This window comes from Chanos chanos, chromosome 7, assembly GCF_902362185.1.
Source record: "Chanos chanos chromosome 7, fChaCha1.1, whole genome shotgun sequence".
In the NCBI taxonomy this organism is placed as follows: Eukaryota; Metazoa; Chordata; class Actinopteri; order Gonorynchiformes; family Chanidae; genus Chanos; species Chanos chanos.
In genome coordinates this window covers 42,869,155-42,883,738 of record NC_044501.1, presented here as the reverse complement: position 1 = coordinate 42,883,738, position 14,584 = coordinate 42,869,155, and the positions used below count along the sequence as shown (strand labels likewise).

Here is a 14,584-nt window from a genome sequence, read left to right as displayed (position 1 = left end):
CAAAAAAAAAACACAAACACAAACACAATTTGGCAATGACTGTATTTATTACAAATATGGGCCATGGAAGTGTGACTCTGTACTGATATTCACAGTTTTCCAACATTCACAATGATCTACTGTCTGGATAAAGAGAAGAGTAAATCCCAAGGACATGCTGACAGCTCCTCTCATGTTCCACTTCCATCTCCCATCTCTCACCATAGACTCTTTTACACACAGAAGACAATCTCTCTCCAGTGAACACATACAGGGTTCTACATGTCTTACACATCACTGACACTGTGGGGGAAGGTGAATTATGACACGGTGAAACAATGCTACTTGAGCTGTCACCGTAACATCAGACACACATTTTAATAAATGTAATCCATTTCATGTACCAGAACTTTTGACTCCTAAAACCTTATAAGATAGTCAAAATGACTTTCATACATTACTGGAGATGATGTTGTTTTGTGCAATATCCCCCTCTGCTGGCCTCAGACTGAAGCTGGTTGTCACATCCTCCTCCTAATCCAGCTGTAGATGAGACTCCTGTTATCAGATGTATGACACACTAGATAGACCATAAGTCCAAATGTAGTGATACCAGAAACTCATAAAACTGTGTTACAAAAAGTTACACTGGCATGTTCTCTGTTGTCATGATGGAAAAGTCCTCTTTGACAGAAATTAGAAACAGTGAAAGCACTGACAGTAAAAGTAGTCATTTATTTTTACCTTTAAAACACAAACTGACCAGTTACATAAACATGAACCGCAAAGCTGTATTTATCATTACATTTTGAACTAGGAATGAAAGAAATATAAAACAAATGTAAAATATAAAATAAGACATGACAAACTGATTGAAAAGACAATTGCATTGCTTTAGCAACAACTCAATATACTTGGATTTATCTGTAAATATTTTACAGTAACTTTATAATTACTTAATACTTATTTAATACTTTTACAAATTATGCACAGGCTTAGATTGAGTCAATGTAGACACATTTTACACTTTGGTAGAAACATTGACCTGAACATGCGGATGTTTGCATACATGTAGTCACAAACTGAAATACAAAAAAAAAAAACGTAGATGTTAGTGAGAAAATGTTATTCTCATGCCATTCAATGCTTGTCATTTTTGTCTCACCAACATGCAATAAATAATGATGTCAGATGTGTCTGCATGCACAAAAATAAATAAATAAATAAAAAAGCAGGGTGAGAAATTTTCCTCTGGACCATTCAGCTGAGTTAGGAGGAGCAGCAGGAGACACTGAGTCAGGAGAAGAGACAGGGAGCTGGGAGGCAGCAGGAGCGGATTGGGTGACAGTGGAAGTGTGAGATGTGGAGGATAAGGTAGACTGCAGTCGTCTACTCCTGGTTTCTTCTATATCCTGACATCAACTCTCAGTTCCTGTGATGTGTTCCCATATGACCAGAAGTGGATTTGTAAAGCACCACTAGAGAAACTGAACTCTGGGAACTTGCCTGCTGTATCCATTTGGTGGAGAGGTCTTGTGTCATGAACTGAGAGATCCTAGATGTAAGTACAGACAACTCTTTAACTGTCAATAAATAAGTAGAGTCCCGTCAACAAAACACTGGCTACTGGGCAGCTAGGCAGACTTGAAACCACTGAGGTCAGGTAACAAGCAAAGGTCTTTACACCAGAAGGCAAAAGGGAGAGCAGGGCTAAACAGTGAGAACAGGGCTAAACAGAGAGAACAGGGCTAAACAGGGAGAACAGGGCTAAACAGGGCTAAACAGTGAGAACAGGGCTAAACAGAGAGAACAGGGCTAAACAGAGAGAACAGGGCTAAACAGGGAGAACAGGGCTAAACAGAGAGAACAGGGATAAACAGAGAGAACAGGGCTGAATAGAGTGAACAGGGCTAAACAGAGAGAACAGGGCTAAACAGAGAGAACAGGGATAAGTAGAGAGAACAGGGATAAAACAGAGTGAACAGGGCTAAACAGAGAGAACAGGGATAAACAGAGAGAACAGGGCTGACATGGGAACAAGGTTAACTAGGGAAACAGGTTATCAAAAAATAACAAGGAATAGAGTTAGCGGAGAAATTAGGAAACACGGAACAAGACACAGCTCAGTACAGACAGATAGTGTAAGCACTAAATAAAACACTGCAGTGTATATTTAGACTGACACAATGAGAGAACAAACTGGACAGGTGCACACATTAACTGGGGAACAGGGTGATCAGCCAGTCAGATCCAACTGGATTTTGACCAGGAGACAGGAAGCTAGAGACAGAGGTCTGACAACACACATTCAGCTTTGAGTAGACAGGGCCTGACTTTCCACTCATCTCACGATATGGGAAAAAAAAAAATAATAATCACATGAAATTCAACCTGACATCTTAACACAGTGGTACACCAGCAGTCTCACAGTCTGTTTAAGATGCTTTTATAACCCGTAAGATTAGTATTTTCCTGTTACAACAATAACAACCCTTCAACTCTGAGTTAACTGTCTGCCAGTTATCTTTTCTCGCTGTCTTGATGTCTTACTGTCTTTCTCATTGTACCCAGGCATATTCAGTGTCAGTTAATATGTTGTGAGTGTGTGATGGGGAGTAATGATGGTGTTACTATACTTGTGGTTGTGTTTGAGTTTAGAAGTAAGTAAACTGTGTCCTCCTTTGGTGTGTTGGTCTTGTCTAATGGAAGAGAAAAGGTCATATAAAATATGATTTTGACTTCTCAGGAAATACACAAGCAACATGTACTGTAGAATCCCACACATAATGACGCTTTAAATGTTCATGTATTGGGTTGTTTTGGTTGTGAGGTAAAGGGTATGTACCTTTTCCCTTTCATATTTCAAAAAGTTAATATTTTTCATCTCGACATTAGAATAAGTCGCATTGCTTGGTCCATCCTCAGGATCTAAAATTCAGCAACAACAATGACAACAGCAAATAATTCAAACAACAATTATACAACAATCAGTTCAGTTAATTAATTACTGTCACAGGTAATTTTAAATACAGTGTGATCTATAGCTTTATTAGACTGGCAGAGATATCAAAATGATTATCATGTTTTACGATTAAAGAAACGTTTAGGACACAATTAAAGGACATGTGATCACAGTGTATGTTAGTTATAGACTTTACCCCTGTTGTCTCTGTCTGGAGTATCAATATTGTCATAGATGTGAACACTTCCTATGAATGAGAGAAAGACATTATGTTTATGGAAGTTCAGTATGTAAAAATGACTGTGTATGTTAACAGTAAAGTTTACCTCTGCTGCCTTTATCTGGACTCTCTATGGTCTCATAAATGTCAGCAGTTCCTATGAGAGGAAATATCAAAGGACGCTATGGCTATGACTGATTAAAATGTAAATGTAATTGTGGAGATGTATATATTCATTTTTTAATAATACATGTGTATACTGACCAAACTGGAGTGGCATGTATCCTGACTGAGTGTCCACTCTTCCCCCTGTCTGTCTCTGATCCTGGTTTGGAGTCTGACTGGTGCCGTTCTGTCTTTTGGCTCTAGAGGGCAACAAAGATCACTACTACACACTAAGCAGCGCTCTCTCTCTCTCTCTCTCTCTCTCTCTCTCTCTCTCTCTCTCTCTCTCTCTCTCTCTCTCTCTCTCTCTCTCTCTTTCTCTCTCTGTATAAGACATGTTTGATAAAATGATTTTTTATGAAGACTCAGAATACTTACAAGTGAATTTCAGTAAAACAGAGACCTACAATGGTGATGAAACTTTCATTATAGTCATTAGAGTTTACATTACTTATATTCATTTAAATTGCTATTGTTACTGCAGACAAATTATTTGGATAAGAATGTGATTAATCAGAGGAGTCAACACATCAGTGTTCTGTGATTTTAAATGAAAGGCAGACATACACTCTGTATTTTAGTAAAGATGTAAATGTTTACCTTCTGATTTTTTGGACCAGTAAAGCAGGATCATTACAATGATGATCACAAAGACAACACCCAGTCCCACCACCACTCCTACTGTTACAGCAGAGGATCCATCACCTGAGTTGATTCACACATAGATATTCCTTTGTAGTATTCCACTGGAGTTACAAATAGACAACAATGACTTTCTCTTACCTCTGACAGTGATCCAGCTCTTTGGTGACTCTCCTCTCTCTGGGTGTTTACACCAATACAGACCCTCATCTGACTTTGAGACAGTAGGGATGGTCATTTCTCCTGTAGTCTGATTCTGGAGGACTAATCCATCTTTATAGAAATCAGCTCTGAGGTCTGAGGGGTCATGTCGATACCTACAGCGCAGAGTCAAAGTATCTCCCTCAGTAACAGGATGGACAGGACTCTCCAGGATCACATCACCATCTATAGAACAGAATACAGTTACACACAGTGTGGAGATAACAACAATGCTTTTAACATACTTCAAAACAATGTTAGAAATTAAACTATCTTTGGGATTACACTTATATGAGGTCTAACTGTTAAACATTAAATGTTGTTCTATGTGTTTGGAAAAGGAGTAACATTTTTATGCATCAACACTGTAGTTTTCTGCTTCACTTTGTATCATCACTAATAACACTACACTGTTGTTTTATAAACATTTTTTTTTTCACAGATAAATTTTAAAATTGAATGTTGAGACTAACTGGCTACTGTAATGTTGAGAGGATTACTGTTCCCTCCAGAGTCAGACTGACACCAGTACACTCCACTGTCTGATGACTGTAGGGATATCTGATGCTACATGTAGATCCTGTTACTGATCCCCAATCTGATGAACAGTCTGACACCTCTCCATTATCTGTGTATCGTCTCACTGTCCATCCAGTAGAGTTACTCTGTACCTCACAGCTCAGTGAGAGAGAATCAGATGTAAAGTGTTGAGTTGTGTTGGGACTGACTTTGAGAGAGGCTGGAGGAGACAGAGCTGAGACATCGAGAGAAAGATGTTGAAATTTATATTTATTTAAATTACACAAAAAAAAAAACAGAGAGAGGAGAGAGACCTGATGAAGAAACAAATATTGAACTAATTTCATGTTACTCTGCATCAAACAATGAACAGAGACAAGCTCAGAATCAACAGCAGAAAGATCAATTAAACACATACTGAAATTTATCAAACAAGCAAAGAACAGACAAGCAAACAAGCCAGGAGGCAAACCAACATATCAACCAGTCGACCAATCAATCGATCAATCAGTCAATCAAGCAATCGGTTGACTCACCACTGACCCACAGTGACTGTGTTGTGCTGTATTCTGAGTAATAGACTGGGTTTCGTCTCTGTGCTCTGCACACATAAACTCCTGTGTGTTTAAGAGCATCAGGGCTGAGAGTGTAGGAGCCTCCAGCTCCTCTGCTGCTGTCTGAGAGGAGTTCTACAGAGTTAGAATGAACCCTGGGTAACCCATCTGTGTAGGGAATGACTCTGTACCAGAGGAATGTCCAGCCTGTAGAGGAGTCTTTAACCTCACAGCTCAGAGTCACTGTGTCTGCTTCAGTCAGCCACATCTTTGGAGACACTTTCAGAATGGTCTTGACTGTTAATTTTGGGAAGAAAGTGAGGTTTAACAAACAAGTTGTACAACGGGTCTCCTCAATACCTAGTGCAGCGTATAATCAGTAGTAAATAGCAAACTGAACGGTGTGGAAATATAACTCAGGTGAGATCGAGTACCATAATATGCAGAGTGAGAAAATAAAAAATGTTTGGATTCAGCTTGTGAAGAATTTCATTTTATTCTAATATTACTGGATTACGGAGTTAAGAAATATATTACAGTTTATGTTGAATGACCTCTGGACTGTGACTGCATAATTTGTAAGCATAAATATACACTGCGTAAGGGAAATTTGGAGTCCTCTGTAATGCTAATTCTCACAGACAACACACTTCAGATGTGAAAAGTACACCTCAGAGATGAGGCACTGTTCTCTGTGAGATTAAGGAGTGCAGAGTTTTTTATACATTAAAACAAACTGGAACAGACACACAAATCTCTCAGAGGCCTTGTCTTCTGCAGGATAATCAAAGGGAAATCAAAGTGATATATTGTTTTTTTCCACAGCTGTTTGAAATATCATACTATCCTTTAAGTCTGTATTGTCACAGCCTGTGGGGCCTGGGACATGACATTTGAACCCAAAAGCAAAGTCTTGAAGCGTAAGTTAAAAAAAAAAAAATATTTTAATGATGAAAAAATAATAAAAACACAGAAAATGGCAGGCAGAATCCACGGTCCAAAAAGGGTCAGTATACCACGGGCAATAAGTTAGGGATCAGACAAAAACGTAGTCAGAGTCCAGACAAAGTTCAAAAAATCAGAGATCAGTGGAAGGACTGGACTGGATTGTGACATGTATCACATTAATCACTCACCTCTAACAGTCAGAGTAATAGAGTTACTTCTTAATGAGGATATGGAACTGTCATCAATCTCTCCCTGACACCAGTACTGATTCTAGTCTGTTACAGCAGCTGCCCTGATGGTCAATGTGTCTCCAGTTATAGTGTAACCATTAGACGGAGACACTGCAGTCTGAGTGCTGCCTTTATACCACTTATATCTCCAGTTCCTCCCAGACTCTATCTCACACCTCAGAATGACTGTCTCTCCACTGTACACAGAACTCTCTGGTTGCACAGTGAGTGTAGCTGTGGGTAAGTCTGTAGACATGAAGAAAGCGTAACAAATTAAATTCAGCATTTATGTTCTTCGTTGACACTCTTTGTCACCTGAAGAGAAGGTAAAGACCTCCTAAGCCAGTGTTTGAAATACAGCCTTCCACAATATGATAAACATTAAATATAATCTGACAGTTATGTTTTGATATGATTACTCAGGAAGTCTTATTCAGAGTATCAGGACATAACAAGATTCACCAATCAGAGCCTTAGAGTGAGAGAAAGACTGTCTCTCTACATTTTTGTTTGTTTTTAAATGCCTATGTTAAATTACATTAATAGATAAACAAAAGTGTAGATTTGATAGAAAGGCTTTTGCATTATGAAAACAATGACAGTGAAATGCAAGTGCATGAAACTGCAGGAGTGTTAACAGTGACAGATAACACTGCAACAGTATGGGTTATGCAGATATTAGTAATGTCACTGTGTGTAGAACCATTGATTTATTTATTTTTTTATTTATTTATTTTTTTTTTTTTTTATTTTTAAATACATATGTGTTTCATGTCTATTGTCATTCTAACTTACTCACCTCTAACAGTGAGAGTGACAGGACTGCTTAGCTGTGAGGATGTGGGTCTGTTATCTCTCTCTCCCTCACACCAGTACTGACCCTCATCAGATTCAACAGCTCCTCTGATGATCAGTGTGTCTCCATTTACAGTGTGACGTCCAGATGTAGACAATCTAATGTGAGAACTGCCTTTATACCACTTATATCTCCATCCACTTTCAGTCTTTATCTCACACTTCAGAGTGACTGTCTCTCCAGTGTACACAGTGGTCTCTGGTTTTACTGTCAGTCTAACTGAGGGTAAGTCTGTAGACATGATGAAAATGTTATTAATGCATTAAATCCAGCATTTATATTAGTCAGGGACATTGAGTGTAGTGTGAAGAAAAGGTGAAGACCTGTTGAGCAGATTTTTGAAATAAAATCTCATACAAGATTGAGCTGACATTCAACCTAAAGGGACAGTTGTGTTTTGTTGTAATTACTCAGTCATTCTTATTTAGAGCATCAAGACAATACATAGATCATCAAACAGTGCATCAGAGTGAGAGAAACGGTGCCTCTCTGCACTTTTGTTTTTGATTTTACAGTATTTGTGTTAAAATACCTTAACGGACAAAGAAAGGTGTCCTTTTTACCAGGATATATTCATAATATAAATGATATCATGGATATACAAGTGCATGAAACTGCAGTTGTGTTAATAGTGACAGACAACTGTGTAATATTATGAGTTATGCAGTGATTATTACTGTCACTGTGTGTAGAATCTTTTTTTTTTTTTCTTTTTTTTTTTTCTGAAAGATGTTTTTGACGTCTGCTGTCATTCTAATTTACTCACCTCTAACAGTGAGAGCGACAGGACTGCTTAGCTGTGAGGATGTGAGTCTGTTGTCTCTCTCTCCCTCACACCAGTACTGACCCTCATCAGATTCAACAGCTCCTCTGATGGTCAGTGTGTCTCCATTTACAGTGTGATGTCCAGATGTAGACAATCTGATGTGAGAACTGCCTTTATACCACTTATATCTCCATCCACTTTCAGTCTTTATCTCACACTTCAGAGTGACTGTCTCTCCAGTGTACACAGTGGTCTCTGGTTTTACTGTAAGTGAAGTTGTTGGCAATTCCATGCAAATGAGGGAAAAGGAAAGAGGAACATTTAAACTTTTAAATCTCATTCACTATATCATTAACAAATTCAATGTCACCATTTCACTAAATGTTAAAGACTTCTGTTTCCCTATCAGAGAGTCTCCATACATAACATGAGCATAATATGCAAAACATAGTATTAAAATGTTGTGTAAGAAGGTTTACCTCTGACAGTGAGACTAACAGAATGACTTCTTTGTGAGGATGTGGGTCTGTTGTCTTTCTCTCCCTGACACCAGTACTGATCCTGGTCAGTTACAGCAGCTGCTCTGATGGTGAATGCGTCTCCTGTTATGTTGTAGCCATTAGACTGAGACACTGCAGTCTGAGTGCTGCCTTTATACCACTTATATTTCCAGTTCCTCCCAGACTCTATCACACACTTCAGACTGACTGTCTCTCCACTGTACAGAGTTCCTGGTTTCACAGTGAGTGTAGCTGTAGGTAAGTCTGCAGACATGAAGAAAGTGTTATGGATACATTACACATAACTTTTATATTATGCAGCGACACACAGTGTGACCTGAAGAGAAGGTGAGCACATGTGAGATCTGGGTGAGACTGTGAAAATGAACAAAAGGGAAAGAATGCTTTGTAATCTTTGTAGTTTCAATTTTGATATGGCTTAATATACATAATTCTCTCACCCATATGAAACATATCAAATTAACCATCTGTGGAGTGGAAATGTATACACACCTGATGACTTGTGCAAGTTGAAAAAATATTTTATTTGGTTTAATGAATTTGATGCTGTTTTTATTCAGTGTTTGTGTGTATAAAATTCTAAAATATAAATAATACAATACTGAACAATTACAGTTGATTTTTTTGTATCCCTAAAAATTACTCACTTTGAGCATACAGATAAGCAGAAGTGCTTGAATGTGAGGTTGTCGCTCCGTTGCCTCTCTCTCCCTGACACCAGTACTGATCCTGGTCAGTTACAGCAGCTGCTCTGATGGTGAATGTGTCTCCAGTTATAGAGTAACCATTAGACTGAGACACTGCAGTCTGAGTGCTGCCTTTATACCACTTATATCTCCAGTTCCTCCCAGACTCTATCATACACTTCAGACTGACTGACTCTCCAGTGTACACAGTTCCTGGTGTAACAGTGAGTTTAGCTGTAGGTAAATCTGTACAAATGGAGAGAAGAGGAAAACCCTTTAAAGACTGTTTTTAATGTATTCACTGTTAGCATTCATAGTTACAGTGTATCTGTAATATAGCATTTTTTTCTTCTCTTTTCTTTCCTTTTTTTTATATAAAGCTGCTGACCAGTAGACAGAGAACAGAAAGTACAATGGACTTGACACTGAATAAAACTGAAAATGACAAAGTGTTGTGCCAGATGTCCCTGTAACATGCTCATACAGAAGAGTGATTCATTGTTTTGTTTTGTTTTGGGGTTTTTTTTCCTTGTTGTCGTTGCTGCAGTTGTTGTTGGTTTGTTTGTGCTAACATTTTAAAACATCTGTGACAACATTTTAAGATTCTAACAAGTGTGACATCCAAGACGATTTACTACAAGCCTTTATATTCATCCGTTATTTGTTTTAGTCATGTTCAAGTGTGATTTTGTTGTGTCAGCAGTACACAGCAGTATCTATCACAGATATAACACACATCTCAGTGTATCACACATTTTACTCACCTTTCACGGTGACAGTGACAGGACTGCTTAGCTGTGAGGATGTGGGTCTGTAATAACTCTCTCCCTGACACCAGTACCCACCCTCATCAGATTCAACAGCTCCTCTGATGGTCAGTGTGTCTCCATTTACAGTGTGATGTGAAAATGTAAACAATCTAATGTGAGAACTGCCTTTATACCACTTATATCTCCATCCACTTTCAGTCTTTATAACACACTTCAGAGTGACTGTCTCTCCAGTGTACACAGTGGTCTCTGGTTTTACTGTCAGTGTAGCTGTTGGTAAGTCTGTGCAAATGATGAAAAATGAGAGAGGAATACTTCACACAGAACATTTAAAAGTGTTTGCTTGTAAAATATTATACGTAAGAGCCTGCTCTGTTTCTGTATCATTCATCAGGAAATGTGAATAGAGACATGTTATTCATATCTACTAGTATTGCTCAGACTCACACTGTTAAAATTTCCTGATGTGAGCAATGTTTGTGTTGAAAGAATGTGAGACAGAATTGAATTTACCATTGGATTTACTGAATTAAAATGTGTTTTTAATGGTTCTCATCATGAAAGAGTGTGAACTGATGATTGTTTATTAAGTGAAAGTACTTTGTCAGTATAAAAATTACTTTTACTCTCACTGAAAACAGACACAGTTTCCATGGTCAAATCATCTACTCCAAGTTACATTAGTCTACTGTTTACTCATGACTTCATTCTAAACTAGAGTAAATGAGGAAACACTGATGATGTATCAGAGATGATCACTCACCTGTCACAGTGAGAGTCACAATATTACTCCACTCAGTGTAGACATTGTCATATAGATGCACTATACATGTATAAGTGCCACTGTGAGATGTTTCTACAGGACTGATTACATATTCATTATGATCTGTTCTGTACTCTGTATGATTATTTTGATCTTTACGCCAGAAAATGTCAGACGTTTGTCTTCCGGGAATTTCACAGGTGAGTGTCACTGTCTCTCTGCTGAATATCGGAATCCATTTGGGTTGGAAAGTCAGAGAAGGTTTGAGTTTTCCTGCAGGAACCAGATAAAATAAAAGCCTTACTCAAAAACATCATTAACACATATAACTCTAACTAACATTAATACAATAAGGAAACCGATTAACTTATCATACAACCTATAGCTTCCATTCTACAGTCATTAGACAATGATAATATTATATATGATCTTTGAGTTTTTGGTAAAGCTTTATTTTACAGTCTGCTAATGATGAGGTATTAATTAAGAAATAATATGATAAAATACAATTATTAGGGTAGATTGTATTAAATAATTTCCTGGTAAGTACATAGAAACCTACTAGGAAACTAGTTGGCAGCAACCCTAACCCTAACCATCTAGTAGGTTTCCATGTACTTCCTACATAATAACTTAGTACCTACTATACATTTCAAATGGGTACTTTCCAAATAACTATAATTTGTTGCCATCTAGTTTCCTAGTAGGTTTTCATGTACTTAACAGAAAAATATTTAGTACTTCCTTTCCAAGTTTTTTTTTTTTTTTTCTCCCCAACTTCCTAATAAGTGTATTTTTACTACCATTTTATTTTCTAGTTAATACCTTGTTAATACCTTAGCGGACTGTAAAAAAAAGTGTTACTGAGTTTTTTATTGAACCTTCATCTAATCACATAGTCGATAACATGAAAAAAATCTAATGCTGTCCTGAAAAAGACATGGACCTTTCAGCAAGTCTTAAATAACATATTTATTACCTTGAGTTTGTCCAGAGCAGAAGACTGAACTCAGCACTAAAACAAAGACAGAGAAACCTAGAACACACCAGATACATTTAACTGTTAACTACACTGTCTCATCTCTATATGATACATTAACATTGTTTATTCCACTGACCATGGTAACATTGTTTTTCTCAGAATACAAACTTCATTGACATAAACAGTGTAGTTTGTATCCAGACAACAAAGTCATTAACTGCTTTTCTTTCATATTTCACGATGGATTAATTACAGTTCTCTTACAATTAATAAGTGAAAATGGTATCATTATGATCCCATCATGTCCAAAATGTATCCACAAGGCACATACAACAGAGAGTGGTTTCGGTTATGATTGAAAAATGAGTGTTTACACTATAAACATAATATCAGAGTCAGGCCAGCACTTGCATAAGAATCACTCTAAATGTCCATAAGAATCACTCTAAATGTCCATAAGAATCACTCTAAATGTTCATAAGAATCGCTCTAAATGTCCATAAGAATCACTCTAAATGTCCATAAGAATCACTCTAAATGTCCATAAGAATCACTCTAAATGTAGAGTAAAGTGCAACACCAATGCAATGGCTACGGAAGTTCTAGAACTATCAAAACCCCAACTTTCATATTTATGTCATTTTAAATTCAAATTACACCTATTACTCAGTGATAATCAGAATAGCACATAGTGGATGTAGTTGTTTGTTCAGAGTAGAAGTGAGAGACTGTGGAAAACCCAGTGAGCCAACAGACAACACACACCCTTTCACTGACACACATACATATTCACAGAGAAAACAATAGTCACATTTCCAAACTGTTGTCATTCAATATCAAAATAATAACAATTTATGTACTCTAGGACTTTTGTTTAAATGGTCATTAAGGAGCTCTTCATAGACACTCACTCGTCACATGTGTAAATCCACATGTATGAACTAGAACAGAAAACAAACTATAAAGTCTCACCTCTGCTCTACTGTCAGGCATCATACACTATGGGTAGGCTTACTAGAGACCCTATTTTATCAGGGCTGTGAGCTTGTGTTTGTGTGTGTGTGTGTGTGTGTGTGTCTGTTTGGATTTGATGCTCTTATGGGCCTGTTGATCTGAAATGTTTTCTCTCTTGACTAAATGACTACAGATTTCTATGAACAGTTAACCACCAGTGTTGTGCAAGCTCACACTTCACAAGAGCTAGCTCTAAGTTCAGTTCACACTGACTAAAATGAACAAGTTCACATTCATAGTTCACAATTTTGAATTTTGAACAAGTTCATGTCCCCAGTTTTTTTTTTTTTTTTTTTTTTCCTGTTGTTGTGTATTTTGTTTGTTTGTTTTTAAGGAGCTGCTCTGAGCTTATCTTTTTTCAGTAGAACCTCCGCCCACTCACCCATCCCCAGCCACCAGGCACTGCTACTGCCCACTGGTTGTGTTTTAAATACTTGTACATTCATAAGTCATGCATTTTACGAGGGGAAGTGCAAAAGCAAAGCAAAGTAAAAAGTTCAAAACACGTAAATTTCTTTGTTTTCTCATGTTCATGCATATGGACTTCAGTGTACTCAGTACTCACTACTCACCTACCAACAAGCATGCATAATCCCCTTAAAACAAAAGCAACAACTAATTACACATATCCCGCTCGCTTTGCAAGAACTTAAAATAAATTATACTTTTGTTTAGCAATCACTTGCAGATATTTCCCAAGACTGGACAGATGCTTCAACTCGATGTGTTCAAATTTGATGACGATGTGGCTGACGTTCGGACTTGTTTTTTTTTTTTTTTTTCAGACCCGGCAGGCACAATTTGCCTACAAATGTAAGATTTTTCCGTCGGAACCTGTACTGACTAGTTCATAAAACTCTTTCAAATAATCATATGAACAGGCTTCATCGGTACCGCTTCCTGCGTTGTCTGAATTGCCAGTTGCACTAGCCATTTTACAAAAAAAAATGGTTAAGCTAGTCAGTCTTGTTTACAGTGCACCATGTACGCATGCACTGTGTTTACGGCACCAGAGGATTCAGAATCTTGCACGAACTTGAACGATGCTCGAGTTCACGTTCTGTGGTTGCAAACGGATACATTCACGTTCACCGTTCACCAAAAAAATGAGCATGTTCAATGCTCTTTTAGCGCATTCATACACAACACTGTTAACCACAGTGTCAACCACACTCTGACACTCGAAACTGTGATTAAAAAAAAAAAAAGTACTTTTTCCCTACTCTTTCCCAATATTTCGCAGTCATTTATGTCTGAAATCTTTTTAGGTTGGCTTTTCTCTTCCCAGTTGTTCTCGTTTTCCATAAAGCTAAACAATAGACATTAAGAAGCTGATAAACTGGCAAACATTTTCCACAGTGACCTCTAGGGGGCAGTGAACTAAAATCCTGATCAGATTATAATTATACTAAAACCTTATTAAGTAGAATACCAGAAGAGAGCAGAATCACCTTTATCCATATCAGTAAGCATTACAGTTATCACCACATAGTTAGAGTGTCAAAGGCTGCAGATGGATCAGCCATCCGGGTCCAGATAGAATGAGGAATCTTCTCTCATGTCGCTATAAACTACACTCAGTTTCTACTTTATTAGAAACACTTCATTTGGACCTGGGTAATGGTTTACTCAGATAGAACATGGCTATAGACTTTAATTGTCCACCAACAACATATATTCAAAAGGTGGGCATTTCTGTTGGAGTGGACAGTGAGTGTACATAATGGATGGCGCTTCAGTAAGAACCTAACTGGCTGTGTTCTCAGAGGCTCATATGGACAGAGTAAGTGTCCTGGCATCACACCT

At 37.6% G+C, this 14,584-nt stretch overlaps 1 pseudogene; it reads right to left on the bottom strand.

The window, feature by feature from the left end:
* Nucleotides 1-14,584, bottom strand: part of LOC115816405 (sialoadhesin-like) — a 185,235-nt pseudogene that overhangs the window by 64,197 nt on the left and 106,454 nt on the right.